General features: G+C 52.2%; 1 long non-coding RNA gene across 1 annotated transcript in view; it reads right to left on the bottom strand.

Moving 5' to 3' along the window:
• LOC126298536 (uncharacterized) overlaps positions 1-19,328 on the bottom strand; it is an 80,789-nt gene extending 61,461 nt beyond the window's left edge. The window contains exon 1 of the long non-coding RNA XR_007552618.1: positions 19,123-19,328. This is a non-coding gene — a long non-coding RNA (uncharacterized LOC126298536). The remainder of the gene's footprint in view (positions 1-19,122) is intronic.
• Between the last annotated feature and the right edge of the window lie 2,951 nt (positions 19,329-22,279).

Below are 22,279 nucleotides of genomic sequence, written 5' to 3'. Positions count from 1 at the left end.
GCCGGCAAGGAGCGCTGTTCAACATTGGCAGCGTGAGCAAAAGCGTAGGCAGGACGACCATCCACCAGGGAACCATCAGTGTAGACAGGCTCACAGCCTGAAAATGAGGCGACGAGCGCAAGAAAACGGTGACGGAGGGCCACATGCGGAACCGAGTCCTTGGGTTCCCGTGCCAAGTCCAGGCGGACGGACGGACGGGTCATACACCAGGGAGGCGTGGGTGCACAGGCCCGGATAGGCGGCAGAAGAGGGAACGACCCCAGTTCCGACAGCAGGGACTGGACGCGGACAGCAACGGAAAGCCCAGACCTAGGTCGCCGGTCGGGCAGAGGGAGGACCCTGGCAGGGAAAAGCAGGCGATGATTGGGATGGCCCGGTGAGCAATGCACGTGGACAGCATAGTCGGCGAGCAGTCGGTGGCGGCGAATCCGCAGCGGGGGAACCCCGGCCTCCACCAGCAGACTATCCACGGGGCTCGTACGGAAAGCACCAGTTGCAAGCCGAACCCCACAGTGGTGTATGGGGTCCAACAACGTCAACACTGAGGGCGATGCAGACCCATAGGCCAGGCTCCCATAATCAAGCCTGGACTGCACAAGGGCTCTGTACAATCGCAACAGCGTGCTGCGATCTGCACCCCAAGACGCATGGCTCAGGCAGCGGAGGGCGTTGAGGTGCTGCCAGCACTTTTGCTTCAGCTGAGTAATATGAGGAACCCATGTGAGCCAGGCATCAAAGACGAGTCCTAAGAAGCGGCTAGTGTCCACCACTTCAAGTAGGTGACCGTCGAGGTAAAGTTCCGGATGAGGGTGGACCGTCTGACGCCTGCAGAAGTGCATAACTCGAGTCTTGGCCGCAGAGAACTGAAATCCATGAGTCAGAGCCCATGATGCCGCCTTGCGAACGGCTGCTTGCAGCCTGCGTTCGGCGACTCCCGTAGTCGTTGAGCTAAATGAGATGCAGAAGTCGTCGGCATACAAAGAAGGAGACACCGACGACCCCACAGCTGCAGCCAGACCATTAATGGCCACTAGAAATAAGGAAACGCTCAACACTGAGCCCTGCGGGACCCCATTTTCCTGTATATAAGATGAACTAGAGGCGGCACCGACTTGCACCCGGAAAGAGCGGCGCAATAAAAAGTTTTGAAGAAAGGCTGGGAGCTGACCACGAAGACCCCACTCGCGCAACGTAACAAGGATGTGATGCCTCCATGTTGTGTCATATGCCTTCCGCAGATCAAAAAATACAGCAACGAGATGCTGACGGCGGGAAAAGGCCGTACGGATAGCAGATTCCAGCCGCACCAAATTGTCCGCAGCAGACCGGCCCTGACGGAAGCCACCCTGGGATGGAGCGAGGAGACCGCGCGACTCAAGGACCCAACACAAACGCCGCCCCACCATACGTTCGAGCAATTTGCACAAAACGTTAGTTAGTGTAATGGGACGATAGCCGTCCACCGCCAGAGGGTCCGCACCGGGCTTCAAGATGGGAACGATAACACCCTCTCGCCATTGCGACGGGAACACGCCCTCGCTCCAAATGCGGTTAAAGATGGTGAGGATGTGTCTCTGGCAGTCCCTGGAGAGATGCTTCAGCATCTGTGCGTGGATGCAGTCCGGTCCTGGCGCTGTATCAGGGCAATTGGCGAGGGTAGAGAGGAATTCCCTCTCGCTGAAAGGAGCATTGTATTTTTCAGAACGACGTGTGTGGAACGATAACGGCGTCCGCTCGGCGCGCTCCTTTAGAGAGCGAAAGGCAGGAGGGTAAGTTGCAGTCGCAGAGCTCGTAGCAAAGTGCGTGGCAAGGTGGTCAGCAATGGTGGCAGCGTCCGTGCAGACAGCGCCGTCCAGGGAGATTCCAGGGACACCCATAGGGGTCTGGTATCCATAAATCCGCCGGATGCGGGACCACACGAGCGACGGGGAGACACGGGAGCCCAAGGATGAAATGTACCTCTCCCAGCATTCCTGCTTACGCCGTGCAATAAGACGACGGGCCAAGGCACGGAGCTTCTTAAAGGCGATGAGGGTCTCCAGAGACGGGTGCCGCTTATGACGCTGGAGTGCCCGTCTACGGTCGCGAATAGCCTCAGCAATCTCTGGCGACCACCAGGGGACAGACTTCCTCCGAGGGAGTTCAGAAGAGCGAGGGATGGCAGTCTCGGCCTCAGAAATAATTGACGAGGTCAAGACACGGATCACCTCGTCAATGTCACCCTGTGGGAGAGAAGCAATGGTGGCAGCGGAAGTAAAAGCCGGCCAGTCAGCCCTGTTGAGAGCCCAGCGGGGCAGGCGCCCAGAAGAATGACACTGGGGCAGTGACAAATAGATGGGAAAATGGTCACTACCACACAGATCAGGATGCACTCTCCAATGAAGGGATGGGACAAGTCCGGGGCTGCAAAGAGAGAGATCGATGGCCGAGAACGAGCCATGGGCCACACTGAAATGCGTGGGAGCACCGGTGTTCAAGAGGCTAAGGTCGAGCTGAGCCAACACATGCTCCACAGCGCGACCGCGGTCATCGGAGACAGTCCTACCCCATAGAGGGTTATGGGCATTGAAATCGCCCAGAAGCAGCAATGGCGCCGGGAGTTGAGCCAGCAGCGCAGCCAAGACATGTCGGGGGAGTTGCCCATACGGAGGAACGTAAACAGAGCAAACAGTAATAGCCAGCGAGAGCTCAATCCTGACAGCGACTGCCTCTAAAGGCGTCAGAAGGGGTACTGGTGAGCTACAGACAGAGTGGTGAACAAAGAGGCAAACTCCACCTGAAGCTCGTTGACAGTCAGCGCGGTTCTTATAGTATCCCCGATAACCGCGAAGGGCAGGGGTCCGCATTGCTGGAAACCAAGTTTCCTGAAGAGCAATGCACAGAACAGGGGAAACACTCAAAAGCATCCGGAGCTCAGGCAGGTGGCGGAAATAACCGCCGCAATTCCACTGGAGAATGGAAGCTGGAAGGTACTGGGAGGGCGTTAAGTCCACTAAGAGGCAGACGGCGCCGCAGAGTCAACGGCCGCCACCGAGCGAGAGTCAGCTGTGTCCATAGGAGAGGTCCCCGAGGGTTCCGTGAGGGCGAGATCCGCGGCAGAGGCGAGGATCTCCACCGCATCCCCAGAGCCAGAGCTATTGACAGCAGGCGGTACTGAAACTGCCGGAGCGTCCTTCTTTGACACGTTCCGGTCCTTCTCGCGTCTGTCCTTTGGCTTAGAGGGCTGGGAGAGTTTCTCTGAAGGAGCGTCGGAGGCTGACGACGACGCAGAAGCCCTACGACCAGCAGGTGGATGAACCTTCAGCCACTGGCTGACATCCGGCGGGGGTAGCAGAAGAAACGGAAGAAGGGAGGGCCGCGAGAGAGACGACGCCGGCGGAGACGACGCCGGCGGAGACGACGCCGGCGGAGACGACGCCGGCGGAGACGACGCCGGCGGAGACGACGCCGGCGGAGACGACGCCGGCGGAGACGACGCCGGCGGAGACGACGCCGGCGGAGACGACGCCGGCGGAGACGACGCCGGCGGAGACGACGCCGGCGGAGACGACGCCGGCGGAGACGACGCCGGCGGAGACGACGCCGGCGGAGACGACGCCGGCGGAGACGACGCCGGCGGAGACGACGCCGGCGGAGACGACGCCGGCGGAGACGACGCCGGCGGAGACGACGCCGGCGGAGACGACGCCGGCGGAGACGACGCCGGCGGAGACGACGCCGGCGGAGACGACGCCGGCGGAGACGACGCCGGCGGAGACGACGCCGGCGGAGACGACGCCGGCGGAGACGACGCCGGCGGAGACGACGCCGGCGGAGACGACGCCGGCGGAGACGACGCCGGCGGAGACGACGCCGGCGGAGACGACGCCGGCGGAGACGACGCCGGCGGAGACGACGCCGGCGGAGACGACGCCGGCGGAGACGACGCCGGCGGAGACGACGCCGGCGGAGACGACGCCGGCGGAGACGACGCCGGCGGAGACGACGCCGGCGGAGACGACGCCGGCGGAGACGACGCCGGCGGAGACGACGCCGGCGGAGACGACGCCGGCGGAGACGACGCCGGCGGAGACGACGCCGGCGGAGACGACGCCGGCGGAGACGACGCCGGCGGAGACGACGCCGGCGGAGACGACGCCGGCGGAGACGACGCCGGCGGAGACGACGCCGGCGGAGACGACGCCGGCGGAGACGACGCCGGCGGAGACGACGCCGGCGGAGACGACGCCGGCGGAGACGACGCCGGCGGAGACGACGCCGGCGGAGACGACGCCGGCGGAGACGACGCCGGCGGAGACGACGCCGGCGGAGACGACGCCGGCGGAGACGACGCCGGCGGAGACGACGCCGGCGGAGACGACGCCGGCGGAGACGACGCCGGCGGAGACGACGCCGGCGGAGACGACGCCGGCGGAGACGACGCCGGCGGAGACGACGCCGGCGGAGACGACGCCGGCGGAGACGACGCCGGCGGAGACGACGCCGGCGGAGACGACGCCGGCGGAGACGACGCCGGCGGAGACGACGCCGGCGGAGACGACGCCGGCGGAGACGACGCCGGCGGAGACGACGCCGGCGGAGACGACGCCGGCGGAGACGACGCCGGCGGAGACGACGCCGGCGGAGACGACGCCGGCGGAGACGACGCCGGCGGAGACGACGCCGGCGGAGACGACGCCGGCGGAGACGACGCCGGCGGAGACGACGCCGGCGGAGACGACGCCGGCGGAGACGACGCCGGCGGAGACGACGCCGGCGGAGACGACGCCGGCGGAGACGACGCCGGCGGAGACGACGCCGGCGGAGACGACGCCGGCGGAGACGACGCCGGCGGAGACGACGCCGGCGGAGACGACGCCGGCGGAGACGACGCCGGCGGAGACGACGCCGGCGGAGACGACGCCGGCGGAGACGACGCCGGCGGAGACGACGCCGGCGGAGACGACGCCGGCGGAGACGACGCCGGCGGAGACGACGCCGGCGGAGACGACGCCGGCGGAGACGACGCCGGCGGAGACGACGCCGGCGGAGACGACGCCGGCGGAGACGACGCCGGCGGAGACGACGCCGGCGGAGACGACGCCGGCGGAGACGACGCCGGCGGAGACGACGCCGGCGGAGACGACGCCGGCGGAGACGACGCCGGCGGAGACGACGCCGGCGGAGACGACGCCGGCGGAGACGACGCCGGCGGAGACGACGCCGGCGGAGACGACGCCGGCGGAGACGACGCCGGCGGAGACGACGCCGGCGGAGACGACGCCGGCGGAGACGACGCCGGCGGAGACGACGCCGGCGGAGACGACGCCGGCGGAGACGACGCCGGCGGAGACGACGCCGGCGGAGACGACGCCGGCGGAGACGACGCCGGCGGAGACGACGCCGGCGGAGACGACGCCGGCGGAGACGACGCCGGCGGAGACGACGCCGGCGGAGACGACGCCGGCGGAGACGACGCCGGCGGAGACGACGCCGGCGGAGACGACGCCGGCGGAGACGACGCCGGCGGAGACGACGCCGGCGGAGACGACGCCGGCGGAGACGACGCCGGCGGAGACGACGCCGGCGGAGACGACGCCGGCGGAGACGACGCCGGCGGAGACGACGCCGGCGGAGACGACGCCGGCGGAGACGACGCCGGCGGAGACGACGCCGGCGGAGACGACGCCGGCGGAGACGACGCCGGCGGAGACGACGCCGGCGGAGACGACGCCGGCGGAGACGACGCCGGCGGAGACGACGCCGGCGGAGACGACGCCGGCGGAGACGACGCCGGCGGAGACGACGCCGGCGGAGACGACGCCGGCGGAGACGACGCCGGCGGAGACGACGCCGGCGGAGACGACGCCGGCGGAGACGACGCCGGCGGAGACGACGCCGGCGGAGACGACGCCGGCGGAGACGACGCCGGCGGAGACGACGCCGGCGGAGACGACGCCGGCGGAGACGACGCCGGCGGAGACGACGCCGGCGGAGACGACGCCGGCGGAGACGACGCCGGCGGAGACGACGCCGGCGGAGACGACGCCGGCGGAGACGACGCCGGCGGAGACGACGCCGGCGGAGACGACGCCGGCGGAGACGACGCCGGCGGAGACGACGCCGGCGGAGACGACGCCGGCGGAGACGACGCCGGCGGAGACGACGCCGGCGGAGACGACGCCGGCGGAGACGACGCCGGCGGAGACGACGCCGGCGGAGACGACGCCGGCGGAGACGACGCCGGCGGAGACGACGCCGGCGGAGACGACGCCGGCGGAGACGACGCCGGCGGAGACGACGCCGGCGGAGACGACGCCGGCGGAGACGACGCCGGCGGAGACGACGCCGGCGGAGACGACGCCGGCGGAGACGACGCCGGCGGAGACGACGCCGGCGGAGACGACGCCGGCGGAGACGACGCCGGCGGAGACGACGCCGGCGGAGACGACGCCGGCGGAGACGACGCCGGCGGAGACGACGCCGGCGGAGACGACGCCGGCGGAGACGACGCCGGCGGAGACGACGCCGGCGGAGACGACGCCGGCGGAGACGACGCCGGCGGAGACGACGCCGGCGGAGACGACGCCGGCGGAGACGACGCCGGCGGAGACGACGCCGGCGGAGACGACGCCGGCGGAGACGACGCCGGCGGAGACGACGCCGGCGGAGACGACGCCGGCGGAGACGACGCCGGCGGAGACGACGCCGGCGGAGACGACGCCGGCGGAGACGACGCCGGCGGAGACGACGCCGGCGGAGACGACGCCGGCGGAGACGACGCCGGCGGAGACGACGCCGGCGGAGACGACGCCGGCGGAGAAGGGGGAGGGGGGAGGGATCGAGCCCCCTGGTTTTGGAGCAGATGTCACTCCTGAAGCATGTGCAGGGGGAGTGACAGAAGGGGGTTTGCCCCCAACTGCTAAGGGGGCAACAGAGGAAGGCTTGCCCCAGACACAAGGGGGGCAGACAGAGATGGACGGCCCCGAGGGCCAACTGAAGGCGGCACAGAGGAGGCGACAACTGCCGCCCGCGAGGGCGACGATAATGTAGCTGCAGCATAAGAAGTTTGAAGAGGGACAGGATGCAACCTTTCAAATTTCAGTTTTGCCTCGCGATAAGTAAGCCGGTCCAGGGTCTTAAATTCCATAATCTTCCGCACCTTATGAAGAACGGGGCAGTCCGGCGAGCATGGAGAGTGGTGTTCCCCACAGTTGACACAGACAGGCGGAGGCGCACATGGAGAATCGGGATGAGAGGGGCGTCCGCAATCTCGACATGTGGCGCTGGATGGGCAACGGGAGGACATATGCCCAAACTTCCAGCACTGGAAGCACCGCATCGAGGGAGGGACGTATGGCTTGACGTCACAACGGTAAACCATTACCTTGACCTTCTCAGGCAATACAGCACCCTCGAAGGCCAAGATAAAGGCACCGGTGGCCACCCTGTTGGTCTTGGGTCCTCTGTGCACACGACGGACAAAATGCACACCACGTCGTCCCAAGACAGCTCTCAGCTCGTCATCGGACTGTAACAAGAGGTCGCGATGGAAAATAATCCCCTGGACCACATTTAAGCTACTGTGGGGAGTGACGGTAACAGGGACGTCTCCCAGCTTATCACACAAGAGCAACGCCCGTGACTGGGCTGGGGAGGACGTCTTGAGGAGGATGGACCCATTCCTCATTTTAGACAAACCCGCCACTTCCTCAAACTTATCCTCCAGGTGTTCCACAAAAAACATAGGCTTTGTCGAAAGAAAGGAGTCACCATCAGTCCTGCTGCAGACAAGGTATTGTGGTACATAGGGCTCCTGCTTGGCACTAGATCTGCGTCCCTCCCATCGCGCAGCCAACGAGGGGAACGACTGAGGATCATATTGTGCAGCATCGAATTCAATTTTGCCTCGCTTAGAGACGCTGGTGGCAGTGCGACCACCAGCTTGGTGAGATTTATTGCGCTTCATTGCGCCACATCCGCCCAGATGCCACCTACTCCGAACGAGGGCTCTCCCCAAGGGCGCCACCCAGCCAAAGCAACGGGTACCTGGCCGATATTCCATTGCCCGGAGTCCCCGTGCCCCAGACAAGATGGGGACATACTCCTTGGCATGCATGGGGAGAAACAGCTCTGGCATCTGTAGTGCGATCCCTGCGTGGTCAGGGGGCTACCACCAGGAGGGTACATGACGACCCCACCACAACGGACTGGCTACCGTGCTGGATTTTAGGTGTTGAAAGAGTCCACAGTTGCCGTGGGCGCTAAGAAGGGGATTGCGCACAAGACGAGGAGGCAACCCAGAAGACATGGGGTGTAAATCCCTCCACACGACAATAGATAGCATGCAATATGTAGGTGCACGATGGACCAATAGAAAAACACCACGTAAGGCGTCCTTCCCCAAATGGCACGCACTAACAACAGAAATTTTGAAAATGGCAGGTCAAACCCAAGTGGGGACCATCACATAAGGCCGAAACTTTGAAGACTCCTTTTAGTCGCCTCTTACGACAGGCAGGAATACCGCGGGCCTATTCGTACCCCCGAACCCGCAGGGGGAACGTTTCTTCGGGAGAAAGGCTGGTTGGTAATTTGAAGAGCTCGAAATCTCAGCAAAGTGTGGACCCAATGAGTTGGGAATTGCGACTGCATCCACTAAGGTATCTTGCGTGACAGTGAGCCCAGAGATCGGGGACAATCTAGACGCGCCAAACATCCGTCGAGTTCGACTCAAAACTACTGAGGGTGGAGTGAAGATGTTAAGGTGGGGGGGGGGGGGGGTAAGACGTCAAATTGGCAGACTTAGAGCAGGAGAGGCACCACAGGACATTATTTTCTACTGTCTATACTTTTCCAAATAAATTCATGAAACTGTCAGCATTACCAGGTAGGATTCACACTCAGCAGTGGAAGTGCAAAAACATAATATTTTTTTGATATGAAATTTCATTATTTCTTCACTTACTGCCGGCTGCATTTGTTGCTATAGGTACATTTTTCTTCAGAATAAGAGATTCTTTGATTAATTTTGCACAGCATACAAACCATACTTATAGGTGTATGAAACTAGAATTTTTCAATTGTATCAAAAACTGTGGTAAAAAATGAGGTTATTAACTACAAAATTTGATTTTTTCCAAACAAAGTTTAAAACGTAACAGCTCATTTATTTTTTCATAAATTAAATAGATTCTACAGTTTCAGACACCTAAGTATGGTTTGTATGCTGTGCAAAATTCATCGAACAGTCTTACTTAAGAAGACAAGTGTACTTATAGCAACAAATGCAGCGAATACCTTCCTGGTCATGCTGACAAAGTTTTATGAATTTACTTGTAAAAGCATAGACAGTGGAAATTAAAATGTCCTGTGGTGCCTCTCCTGCTCCAAGTCGGCCCGTTTGATGTCCTACCCCCCTTAAAGGAGCTGGTAAAGAAGTCCCAGCTTGTCTTCTTGCTATTGTGGATGACGCGAGGCATCGCGCACGTAACTACTTATAGCGGATACAATTCGACAACGTAGGATGGTGGCGGAAATCGGGAAGAGCACGTCTGCGCTCAGGTATTGCGTCAGGGCACGATTCGTTCCACCAAGGAGCTGGAAGGTGCCGGGGCAAATCGTAGGTGTGAGGTATTTAACGTTCCGCGGCTGTAAGAATAACTTCTGCAACATGAGTGAATTATCGTCGACGCTAGGAAAGTGACTATCATCAAATGTCGCTACAGAGGAGCAAAGCGTCCAATCAGCTTGCGAAAACTTACAACGTCTTAGGCACACAGATGGCAGTTGCGGCTGCAGTATAAGGATACATGGAAAATCGTCACTCAAGAGTATAAGGAAGAGCGAACTATTCAAAGCGCCGAGGTAGCTGAAAGGTACTGACCGAAAGGTCCAAATGAGAAATTTGCCCTGAATGCAGACAAAAATGTACGTTCCCCAGTGTTGAGGCAAACAAGACCCACTCAGTGGAAGTGGTCAATTCAATAGAGCCTTGCGAACAACGACGCCAAGATCCCCAAAGTGGGTGGAGGGCATCAAAGTTCCCAATCAGCCAATATGGTGGTGGGAGCTGACCAAGGCGATGAAGGACATCAGCTCTTGATACGGACTGTGACAGCTTGGAAGGGACTGTTTAAGAGGATTGGGTGATAATGGACAGTGCCATGGAGAAGAATCCCAAGTTCCCCGTGTACTCGAGTGCCGTCAAGAGAGGGGAGATCAAACTGGACTGATTGAAAATGAGGGGAAAACAAAGCAATTGTGGGCACACAGCTTTGTTTCCTGAAGAGACAAAACTGGGGAGTAGGATCGTAAGAGGATCGACAATTCATCCCTATTGGCTCGAATGCTGCAGATATTCCAATGGATAACTGACTTAAGATGTACAGAAAAAGGAATAATCCTACCACAGTTTCTGTCAACGACCGCTTGGATCAGGCGGCTGACAGCGTTTTACAGCATTCAGCTGAAAGCAGAAGATCCTGATCCATAGGTTGTTTGGGGGCAGCTCCTGCCACCAGTGATCAGCCAGTTGATCGGTCACCAGTGGTGCGACTCTGCCACACCTGGAGGTGGCAGAGGGCAGTTACGGCCAGGTGGCGCTGTAGGTGAGACACTATTTGGCGGGGAAGGAGCGGGACTGTTTCTAATGAGCCTTCTAGGAAACAATGTTGATATGAGGAAAAATCTATGGTTGTGAAGTCGGGGTACATAAAAGAATCTTCGTGAGGAGGCTTTTTTGGAAGTCCAGGCGTCCGATTTTGCAACTCGTGATTTAACAGGAGCCGATGAAGGGTGAGTCTTACAGTGAGCAATTGATAATGGCAAGGTTCAATCTGACTGCCATTGCACTGAAGGTGAGATCGCAAGTCTGTGTGGCTGCCTCCTTAGTTGGCTGAGGCAGGCACAATAACTTAGAAGCAGCAAATGTAGACACCTTTTCCTTCACTCTGATTTCCTGAACAATTCGTTCATCTTTGAAAATAGGGCAGTCTCTCGAGGAAGCAGCGTGGTCGCCCATGCAGTTGATGCAACGAGGGAATGGAAGTGAACACGTCAAGAATCTAAATGGAGAGAGGAGAGCGGCAGGAGTAACTCCTTAGGGTCATGCAAAAGACGAAGACGAGTCTGTGGCCTAGGTGTACACCATGGAGGTGTATGCAGACGGACCTGGATGGAAGGTGGTAAAGGGAAGGTCTCCAATTCAGACAGAAGGGATTGCATGCAAACCACAATCGTTAGCCCTGACCTAGGCAGCCAATACGGGAGATGAACTGCTGTAAGTGGAAACAGAAGACCATAATTCAGATGCTCAGGTCATCTACAAATGTCTGCAACTTCACAGGTGAGAAGTTGTGCACGTCGGAACTGAAATGGAGGGATCCGGCCTGCACCAGGACACTGCTCACTGGACTTGTTCTGGAAGCTACCATCTCTAGGCGAACGCCACAGTGGTGCCGTAGGTTGAATACACACACCTCTGAGGGCCCCACTGGACCATGAACCTGACTCCCATAGTAAATGTGGGATTGAACAAATGCTTTGTAGAGCTGCAGCAGCGTAGAGCCATCTGCACCCCAGTTGGTGTTGCTCAGGCAGCCGAGAGCATTGAGGTGCTACCAGCACTTAAGCTGACGAAGGTGAGGCAGCCAAGTCAATCGGGCGTCGAAAACCAGTCCTAATAATCTGTGTCTCCACTACAGTGAGTAGATCGTCGTGAAGGGGAAGCCGTGGGCGAGAGCCCATGACTGCATCTTGTGGATGGCTCCCTGTAGGCGCTGCTCAACACCACTACTGGTGGAGCAGTACGAAATGCGGGAGCCATCAGCTTACAGAGAGGGTGAGACGGCCTTAAAGCTGCTGCTAGACCGTTAACAGCCACTAAGAATAGATTGGAACAAGACTGGCTGGCATGATTAAACCACGGACACCCATAGCAACGCGTAGGGTTGTGGATGTAAGGGCGAACAAATTATCTCATAGCCCACTTTAATGTTCGATGGAAGTTTAACTGTGAAATGTCAAGAAGATAGTACAGATTGGTACCAAGTTCTTGACCCTTTTCATGACTGTACAGCCGTTACACCCTGGTCTGACAGTTTTTAATGTCTTCGTTGGATAATCCATCGATGGAGCGTGGATAAACCACCCCACATGATGAATTTAAAGTGCATTGCGCTTCCATCTGGACAGGGAAAGTGTACCAGTGTTGTTCGCAGTGATTTATGTGGCTGGAGGGCACTGGCGGTTTCTAACAAGGCGCCATTTCGTAATCGGGGACAAGACTTCAGGACCTGCAGTTGCGTAGGCAACTTTCTGAATAATGGAAGGGTTGACTGGAGACTTTTTTACCTTCATCCAACCGAGGAACAACAAGGAACTGTGGCACTGATGGACGAATTGTACGTGGCTGAGACTGATTTAACTTTCGCTTGTTAGCAGAAATTGTATACATAGAAGAAAACCATTGCGATAGTATCCCCCATGAGTACCGGCGTATCCAATGGCGTGCTCTTTCCTCGTGGGGAACCTCAGAGCCTTAGAGCCTTAGATGATAGTTAACACTTCATGTCACACGTCCTGACAAACGGACAGAGGGATCAATTGGCACTTTTGGGAGGGACCAGCTCGGATAATCACCCCTCCCTGGGCCTGGCCGTTACCAGGGGGTACGTACATGTCCTACCTGTATACCTGGGGTGGGGAATTATGTGTTACCCCGTCACTGGCTATGCGTGGATTGGCCTTAGGAAGAGGGCGAAGAGAAGAGGCAAGGAAAAGAGGACAAAAGAAGGACAGGCTTTCCAGCATAGAGAGCAAAGAATAGATACTATGTCTTACATTTACAAAGATCTGTCGCTGGACGTCGGCAAGAGACACTCCCATATGATGGGGAAGTGTGGTTGTAGTTCGATGTGTCACGTGCATAATTAGTTTCCAAGTTAAGGCTATTGTCTTCAAAGGGTTGCCAGCATCATTAGTGGTTTAAGCACCTGTTCACTTTAGACATTTTTACTGTGTTATGTTTTGGTTATATACAAACTGAGGTGGATACAACAAACTTGTTAGTGTGATAGTTTCACAGATTGCTTGCAACCTTATCTAGGTTAACCAACTGTAGCAGTCTGTAGGCACAGTCCGCTAATTATCTCACTACCCATCTGGACCATAGCTGAAAACACTTCCTTTTTTGTCACACATTCAGTTGCAACCAACCTTTGCTTCAAACACGTTCACTGTAAGCAAGTAGACGTTTGCGCAATTCCAGCTGTACTGACATGCCCACCGCTCACTGTGCTGTCATATGGCAGATACTATGAACCTTATGGTTCTTAACATTGAGCTCTAGATTTTAGTACGACTTTTTATAGACTCGAGAGCATAATATTTCAAGCGTTTCCTCTTATTTACACGGGAAGGATTGTTCCCAGGAAAATTCCTTTGATTTATCTTTCACAAAGTTTCTGTGACTGCAAAATGAGAGCAGCTAAGTTTTTACTTGTCATGAGAAGCTGCAAAACAAGAACCCATTTTCTAACCGAATATTACGTGTCCACTTACACAAAAAACTAAGTCTGGATGATAAAAAATTGCAGTCTATAAATCTCAGTAAAAATGTAGCATCGGTGAAGCAGTAGCAAAAAGAAACTTAGAATTTCTTGATTAAAAAGAAACGGTGGTTGTTCAGCAGCCCTCCAGAATCTATCAAAATTTGTAGTCAAGTAGGAACTCTCATTGCCTAGGCTTCCATGGCTGGTCTTAACATTAGGGACCCATCGGTGTGCTACCGTATCATTCTAAATGACTTACGAAACCAGTTTGCCAAGGATTTAGTGGCCATCTACATGGATACTGCGCAAGCCACCGTACGGTGCACGGGTGGAGGGTATTCTGTGCCACTAATTTCCTCTTCCACTAACAATTAAAGCGAGGGAATAAAGACTATGCCACCGTAGGAACCCTAATTTTTCGTATCCTCGTGGTCATTGCGCGCAATGTATGTTGGTGGGAGTAGAATATTAACATTTTCAAATGCCAGTTCTAGGCGAGAAACAAGAAAGAACACAGAACGACGCCTTCCCTCCAGGAATTCCTACCTGAGTTCCGAAGCATCTCCGTGACACCTGTTTGAACCTACCGTTAAATTCAACAGCCTGCCTCTGAATTGTTTCGACGGCTTCTTTCAATCCGACCTGGTGCGGATCCAAAACACTAGCAAGACTGAAGAACAGGTGGCAACAGTGTCCTATATGCCTTCCCCTTTCCAGGTGAACCACGCTTTTCTTTTATTCTCCGAATAAACCGAAGTAGACCATTCGTCTTCCATACCAGTTCTCAGCCTCGTACCATTTCATATCGCTTTCCAGCATCACGCCCAGATATTTAAACGACTGTCAAGCAGGACAAATAACATTGTAACCTAACTTTACAGGTTTGTTTTTCTTACTCACCCGCATTAACTAATTTTTTCCATTTTTGGCAGTGGGTGTTATTGTTGCCATAACAGGCGTTATATCAGCGCGGGGTGTCGTATGGTTGCTCTACTTAACACCATAGATTTAAAGGTTTCGAACAACACCCTTCGTCGATGGTTGCAATTGAGTATCCACATGCACTACCCTGGCAACAAAAGAACGCAAGGTAGGCAGGTCAGGGAGAAACTGCAGCCAGCAAGGCTCTTGTGTGGAGAGCGAAATGGTAAACGCTTTTTCCGCGTTGGTGTCTAGTCAGTCTTCGACAGCAGCCTCAAGCTGGAGGATGTGCTAAGCTCCATTAAGTTCGTGGTAAATGCTCTACACGCGCGGGGGTATGATAACTGTCCCTGCGAGTCTCGAGACTTCTATATCGACGGAACTGGCAGGCCAATAAACGCGTATACAGGAGCAGGAGCGAGACTCGCGCCTTCGGCAGCACAACTCATCTAACGTGGCAGTAGACCACAAAGACCAAGGCAGTTAAATGAAATTCATTGAAACCTGCGTATTTGCCAAGCAGCCAGAGACGATAAAACGCACTATCAGAGGGTCTACCGAAATGATGAAGCCTCTAAGAAGAGACAGGGCGGACTTGCGTTTGCCCGTTCAGAGCCCAAGAGGCCGCTCTACAACGAGACAGCGTCCGCGGCGAGCGACTGCCACTGGGCTACCTATGTCCGTTATTACGAGCACAGGATTCGGCACTCCACTAGCCGATGACTCAGTCATGGTGCACACTGAATGAGGCAATAGGTTAGAGATTCCACCGTTTCCACCAAAGGAAACCCAGTAGTCAGCTTTCTTACTCTTCCACTCGCATCCGGTATCTTTTAAAATCACGGTTTGAACTCATGTTCAGCAGAGCAGTCGCGACAAAAAGCGAATCTGTACACAAAAACCAGTATTATTAATAAGGCCATTGTAACCATGGCCAAAGAGTTTCATCAATGATATTTACAACTGATTCGGTCCCAAGCCTACGAAACACACAGAAAAATAACAGGCCCTTTAACCAACAATTGTTCGTCATACAAAAATATCTTTAGTTTATATACAACTTCACATCATGATAGCCGTTAGTTTTAGTGTATTTCGCGTTTGGAGGCCGACCGACAAACATTCTTTGTTGGGATGTCTGGCAGGTAGATCACATCCGACAGCCGACCCCCACACCGCTCCACACAGCAAATTGTGTCGTGTATCGCTGTCCGGCCAACCTCACGACAGAAGTTGGTCTGTTTTTCACTGAGCGCGGGATTAAATGATGGGTTAATACACATGACACGGTGAGAGGCGGACGAAACAGTTTCTGAAGAAATTTGAAGACTGCAGATGTTTGTGGGATACGTCGTGCGAGTATAGCAATATAGAAGAAATTAAGCACTCATTTAGCAACGAATCCGTTATGGTTTCATGTGGCACAGAATGGAAGTGTCTACCTATATTTGTTTTTTAGATTCTATTTCTTATACTTTTCGGAAATAGAGTACAGAAACGTGAATATAGACGTTCAGTGTAAGTTAATCCGTAAAATATACTTGCTTCATCGTTATAAGATTTTAGTAAATCCAGCCTATGTACATCTCTGCTGTGAAGAGCAGGTGGATTTTTACGTGTCACAGTTGCTAAGGGCTTCATTTCTTATTTACCTGTCATTTATTAAATTATGTATGCCATCGTGTATAAATGAGTTTCTCAAACTGAAGGGTCATGTTACACTACATACAGAAATAACGTTTACATGCACGTCTTTTTTTATTTTGCTGTAGTATGATGTATTCCCTTACTCTATTATAAATCAGGTTCCAAGAATAATTTTAGTTAATAATTATTGGGAGACAACAGCACTGAATTTGAGTTCTAACTTCCAACAGTCGCTAAAAACCGTAAAGTGGCTACCAGCCTCTCAACACTTTTTCGTTGAGAACGGTTTGATGAATATCTCTGAAATTGGCGATTCATCCAATCTGTTACAAAAAGTCATCGGATCCACCTGTTTCTATAAAAAGAAAAGTGAATTTCTGTATTTAAGTCACCCACTTCTTGCACAGGTTTTTCTCGGTCTTGTTACCTATGAAACAGACGAGGGAAACCTTTTGTTTCTGTGTGAAATCAAGTAGCATCTGACAGTACTACAATGAACTTTAATCATAACACAGCGGCGCTGTAATCGCTGAGTGCAATCGTTCGGCACGTGTGTTCGCTGCAACTAAATTGGTCACTCGATCGATAAATTTGCATGTAAGAGCCTTTAGGGCAACTCACAGAAGCTGCGAAAACAAAAGATACTGAAACCTGTCCATACAAAGCACGTGTATCGTTTATTGGACTGCTGTATAGAGCGGTCATAATCAGTCAAACACTTTCAAGGGTATTGCAGAGTAAATAGTGCCAATAATCGTGAAGGAGAAAATTCGATACGTTGCGGCGATTGAGTTAATTAGCATTAAGTTAGACTACCAGGGCGATCCGCGCGAAATTCAAGCTTCCGCCAAGGACGGTGTCGCGAAACTTTTCCTCCGTTCGGTTTCCTAAAACCAAACAAGATCAGAAAATTGAACATGGGACCATAGCAGGGCTCGAACCCGAGCCAGAAGCTGAGCAGTCTCGTACGCTGTTATCTACGCTATGGTATCAACTACCTAGCGAGAATTTGAATTTGCATGCGCAACGGCATGCTGAACTTCAGTGTTAATTAACTCGGAAACAGCGCAATCTAATTTTTCTTGACAAGCACAACTAACCTTACTACGGGCCTCCAAGCAAAAACATTGTTTCTCACAACCTGTATATAAAGTGCACGCGTGCCCCACAGACCTATTAAGACATTCTAAGCACATCGCACGAAAACGTTTTTGCATGCACGAGTCAACAGCCTGTTCACGCTGTACGGTACATTAGCAAACATAGGTAAGTAATGTCAAAGTCGTAATACGTATATTCACTTGTTTTCTCCTTTGACAAAACACTGCACTTTCTGTAACTGGAATTATTACGCACCAACTGCAACTACTACTACGATTTCTGGAGTAAGTCTATTCTGTAGCATGGGTAAAATTGTTTGTTCTCCGGTTCACTACAATACATCTTCAAAAGGTATTAGTTTAGTAAAGCTTTCTCGAACTTCAATAGCTAACCTATTAGGCAATTTCGATTTTATTTTCTTCACTTTAATATTTACAGATTGTCACTTCAGTTAATGCACGCAATGTGAGAGTAAAGGCTAATCACCTCACGTCCGCTACACTAGTACTTTTGCAAAGTCGCAACAATAGCCAAGTGTACTTTAACTAGAATGTAACAGCGAATCTGAATATTTCACCGCCAACAGAAAACCCTAGACTAGTAGCTGTGTCCTGGAAGCAAATTTTATTGGTAACATCCTGAAAACGGCTAATCCGAAAATATTGCTGTGTTAAAGGCTACGCAACGGAACTCTCCGCATAAGATGACGGCACCCAGCTCTAAACAATAAGTAAGTTAGCTATTTCAATGCGAGGTTAACTTTTGCACCAGAATTAAATACTACGGTATTATAGAAAACTTGCGTTGGCATATTTGCACAAAAACTTATTTTGATATTGACAGCATGAGGGGAACTAGCTGACGTCCAAGCAGTATATTGAAGAGAAATGGTGTGAAGACCAATTTCCCGCTAAAACTAAGAGCAACGGAAAGTTTGAATTTTTTGCAAGTCAAAGTAATCTAACGAGCAACATAACCGAGTAAGGACGACATACAGCTTTCCACAGGTCTGTTTGACGATAAACCCAAGCACTCAGTTTCAGTAGCCTATGTCACGAAAACTACATACAAACTTAATGTTTTTAAATATTCTTTCAGTTAACCTTCGTGCCGTACTACCTTCCCATATTTCAGATTATGGAAGACCAAGGTGTGGGATTTTTTCAGCTCTAACATTTGCTAATTGGTTTATCTTCTGCATTTGTTAGGTCATATGCGCCATCCTACGCAGATTTTCTTCTTCGAATTTGAAATAAAATTCTTAAGCTTAAATGTAATTTTACCTTATATATCTCAATAACGTTTACATGGATGCCCTTTGTTTTTGCATTGTCATGATGCATTTTGTTAGTCAAGTACAAATAAGTTGCAGGTTTATAGAATTATTTTAGTTAACTGTGGGGATACAACAGCTCTGAATATGAGATCTATTTCTAATACTGGGTAGAACTTAACGTAACAAATCCTCTTTACTATCCTTTACCGTCACGAATGGTTTGATGTCAGCAGCTCCTAAACGCACGATTAAACCATTCTTAGATAATTACGAAAATCGTCTGCTTCCAGTTGCTTAAGTAGAACTTTAATGAATTTCTTTCCTTGCTGTAGCCGCTTCTTTGCCCACAACTTCCTCTTTTTTCTCAGAATTTTATCTCTAAAGTAGCCAATACAAATTCTTGTTTTTGTGTAAAACAAAGGGGGATCTTTTAGAACTAATTCAAGGAATTTAAAGCACAACAAGGCGGCTGTGTAACACGTGCAGTCAGTCGGGACATGAGTAGGGAGCCACGAAATTGGTCGTTGGGTCAACCGACCAGTAAGTTAGCGACCTTTAACTGACACGTTCTAGTGGCCGCGTAATAGTTTTTCGTTTCATCAAAGTCTAAACGTGCAGGACATCAAAATATGTTCCTGTACTCACCAAGGACTGCAGCGTCGAACAGAGAACTGCAACGAGGTACGGACAACCGCCTCACCACCGCAACGTCTTGCCCTGGGGATCGCTGCTGAGATGTACGCGGCTAACTAGAGCCACACAGGACGGACTGCAGCATTAAACGCCAGTGGAGTTAATGGGGTATCACAGTTTGCACAGGTACTGGGACACCACGTGTATGGACTGTGGCGCCGTCCGTACCAAGAATCGACATGTATCACTGCTCGATATCAAACAACGCTCGCAATCTACATATCGGAAGCAAACTCTCATGGCCGATTTCCCAATAACGATTGTCGATATCTGGTGTATATTTTAATACGAAGAGTCTCGGTTTCTGGTACTTAACAGCTTATTAATTTAGCACTGAAGTGTTTGGCGTACTTTAATTCGTTGGGTGGTGGAAAATAGTTTCAGTTAACCTACGAAGGAAATCAACGCGGTATTCCAATTAAGTAAGGTAGCGGACAGAGTAGTGTCCACACAGGATCTAAGGAATAAAAAGTGGCATAGCTCTTCTTGCCATCGTAAATATTTATTATGCATTCTTCTTTCAGGACTTTCTACACCTTAGAGTGCCTCCTCACTATGGATCTACGGAATAAAAGGCATATCACATGTAATAAACGTTGCATTAGGTTTAAGAACACACAAAATACCAACAAAAATACAAGACAAAGCGCAAATGATACGTAAAACTGGCAATCAGCTTTTATGTGCTAATGTCTAGTCTCCTTACCCAGTCGAGACTTGATGGTGTAGTTCCAAATGGATGTTTGGATCCTACAGGCAGCCTATCAGTCTACATACCTCGACTACGTGCCGCTTCGGTGCTCCACAATCACAGCCCGTACAAATGAGGTAAGCAGTCCAGCCCAAGCTGTATGGGCACACTGTGTCCTGTTCGGATGCGATTCGTATACTTCCACTAATGCTGTGGGAGTTTAAACCCCTTCTGTCTCTGTAGAGGGTAAATAATATGTCGCACTTCATGTGGATCATTCATAGTCCAGGTTTCATGCCATTGCTGTTAATGGTGAAGCTGCTATCAGCAAGTCTTTGTGCCAGTAGCAGGAATGGATTTCTGTAACCAAGTCGGTTTATCGTCAACCCAGGAATATCTTCCTGGTGAGAAGCTGAAGATCAGTCATTGTTTTGCAATATTCTTTTAACAGTGCTTCTTGCCTTCTTACCAGAGAAGGGGCTGCGTGGTTGAGTGTTGGAAGCCGGTGTTGTGGAGTAGTTCTTGTCCACCTACAAATTATTTTCGTGGCTGTATTGAGCTGAGTGTATGGAGCTGAGTGTATATCGTAATTTCTGTAGTATTTAAGACCTATCTAATATGCTCTTGTTAATCTCTTGTGATAGCTGTTGGAGCACACCGGAGCACAATATTCTACAGTGGAAAACACTAAACTGAGCGCAGAAGTTCGAAGTCTATCTGCTAATACTCTCCACTCAGTACTATAGAGTTTCTGGATAAGTTTGTTTCTTGTTTCACCCCCCGTCAGTGATTTGGTATGTAAAAAATGTGTTGTTGCACTGTAGTTCGGAGTTCATATTGACTTATTGGCGTCCTTATAGTTGGCTGTGTCAGTCAGTTCAAAGGTAGGAGGAGGCCAAGGGCGTACCACGTGCAGTAGGATCACGCTCTGTAACGCACAGCGGAGTTTAAACCAGGGTCTGGAACGTTGACGGCTCACCTTATTAAGATATCTACTCATGACGTAGCTGACATGTGCTAAGTGCCTTTCCCACAGCTGAATTTCTGACAGCTGGTGAGCGCTCTGAAGCTATTTCGTAGATCACGCGGAACACGAGCATCAATTGGACCTGCTATCATACGTGGGACTTTACTTACGTCATGATGTAACCATCTATGGTTTCTGCTTAGTTCTGTTACGCAGAAACCTGTCTTGAATTACAGTGGTAGACACTCCACCGAAAGTTCGTACTATATTCTCATAAGGTAGGTAACTAAAATATAACCATGACCGAAGAAGCTACTGTAATGTGAAGAATTCTGCTTAAAAATGTAAATGAGCTGTGCCTCAACCCTACACAACCACTATTAAAACAACAGGCTGTAAACTACTAAGTAGAAACAACGAGGAATACATATGCTTGGCACTTAATGATGATTTACTATTAAAAACAGTCTTGATCACGATTTATTTATCAAGGTGACCGGTTTCGACAACTACTGTGGTCATCTTCAGACCATTGAGTAGGAACCTCTCTCTGTTGTTTAAGTAGTGGTTCTCCAACAGAAAGAGGTTCCTACTCAATGGTCTGAAGATGACCACAGTAGTGGTCGAAACCCGTCACCTTGATAAATAAATCGTTATCAAGACTGTTTTTAATAGTAAATATTTGTAAGACATTGATCACTGCCACTCCCATAATGTATTCAAAAGTAATTACTTAATGATGAATTCAAATGGTTCAAATGGCTCTGAGCACTATGGGACTCAACTGCTGTGGTCATTAGTCCCCTAGAACTTAGAACTACTTAAACTTAACTAACCTAAGGACATCACACACATCCATGCCCGAGGCAGGATTCGAACCTGTGACCGTAGCAGTCTCACGGTTCCGGACTGCGCGCCTAGAACCGCGAGACCACCGCGGCCGGCAATGATGAATTTCCAGGGCTAGAAATTTATCTTGCATCTTAAATAAAATTTTATAACTCAAGCTTGACTTTTCTTCCTTCGCTGTTGTATGCTTCATCTTACCTTCAACACCAGGAATACTCAACAAATATATACTGATATCATGACGCCACAGACTCGACCACTTATCGTGGTGCACGACTGTATTGAGCGTGATGCAGTTAAGGGTTTGGAGGGAATACGTATATGAACGCTATGTCATTTCGATTTATGTTTTTAAAGATGTTTTATGTTCTGGATCTAACTTCATTCTTCCTTATATCCAGGAGGCTTAAGCGGAATACCAAAGGATAGAAAGTAACGGAAGACAGGCAAAAGTGAATAATTTGAACGATTCTACTACCATTATGCAATTTCAAAACCAAAACAAAAATTACGAGGTGAAGAAAGTTATTTTTGCTATAAATTGCCTGTCACTGACAGTATAATTATTTCTTTGGTTCGTATCAAAATGGTTCAAATGGCTC

Source organism: Schistocerca gregaria, chromosome X, assembly GCF_023897955.1.
Source record: "Schistocerca gregaria isolate iqSchGreg1 chromosome X, iqSchGreg1.2, whole genome shotgun sequence".
Taxonomy (NCBI): Eukaryota; Metazoa; Arthropoda; class Insecta; order Orthoptera; family Acrididae; genus Schistocerca; species Schistocerca gregaria.
Note: the sequence above shows the minus strand (reverse complement) of the source record. Positions and strands in the feature narration are given on the sequence as shown.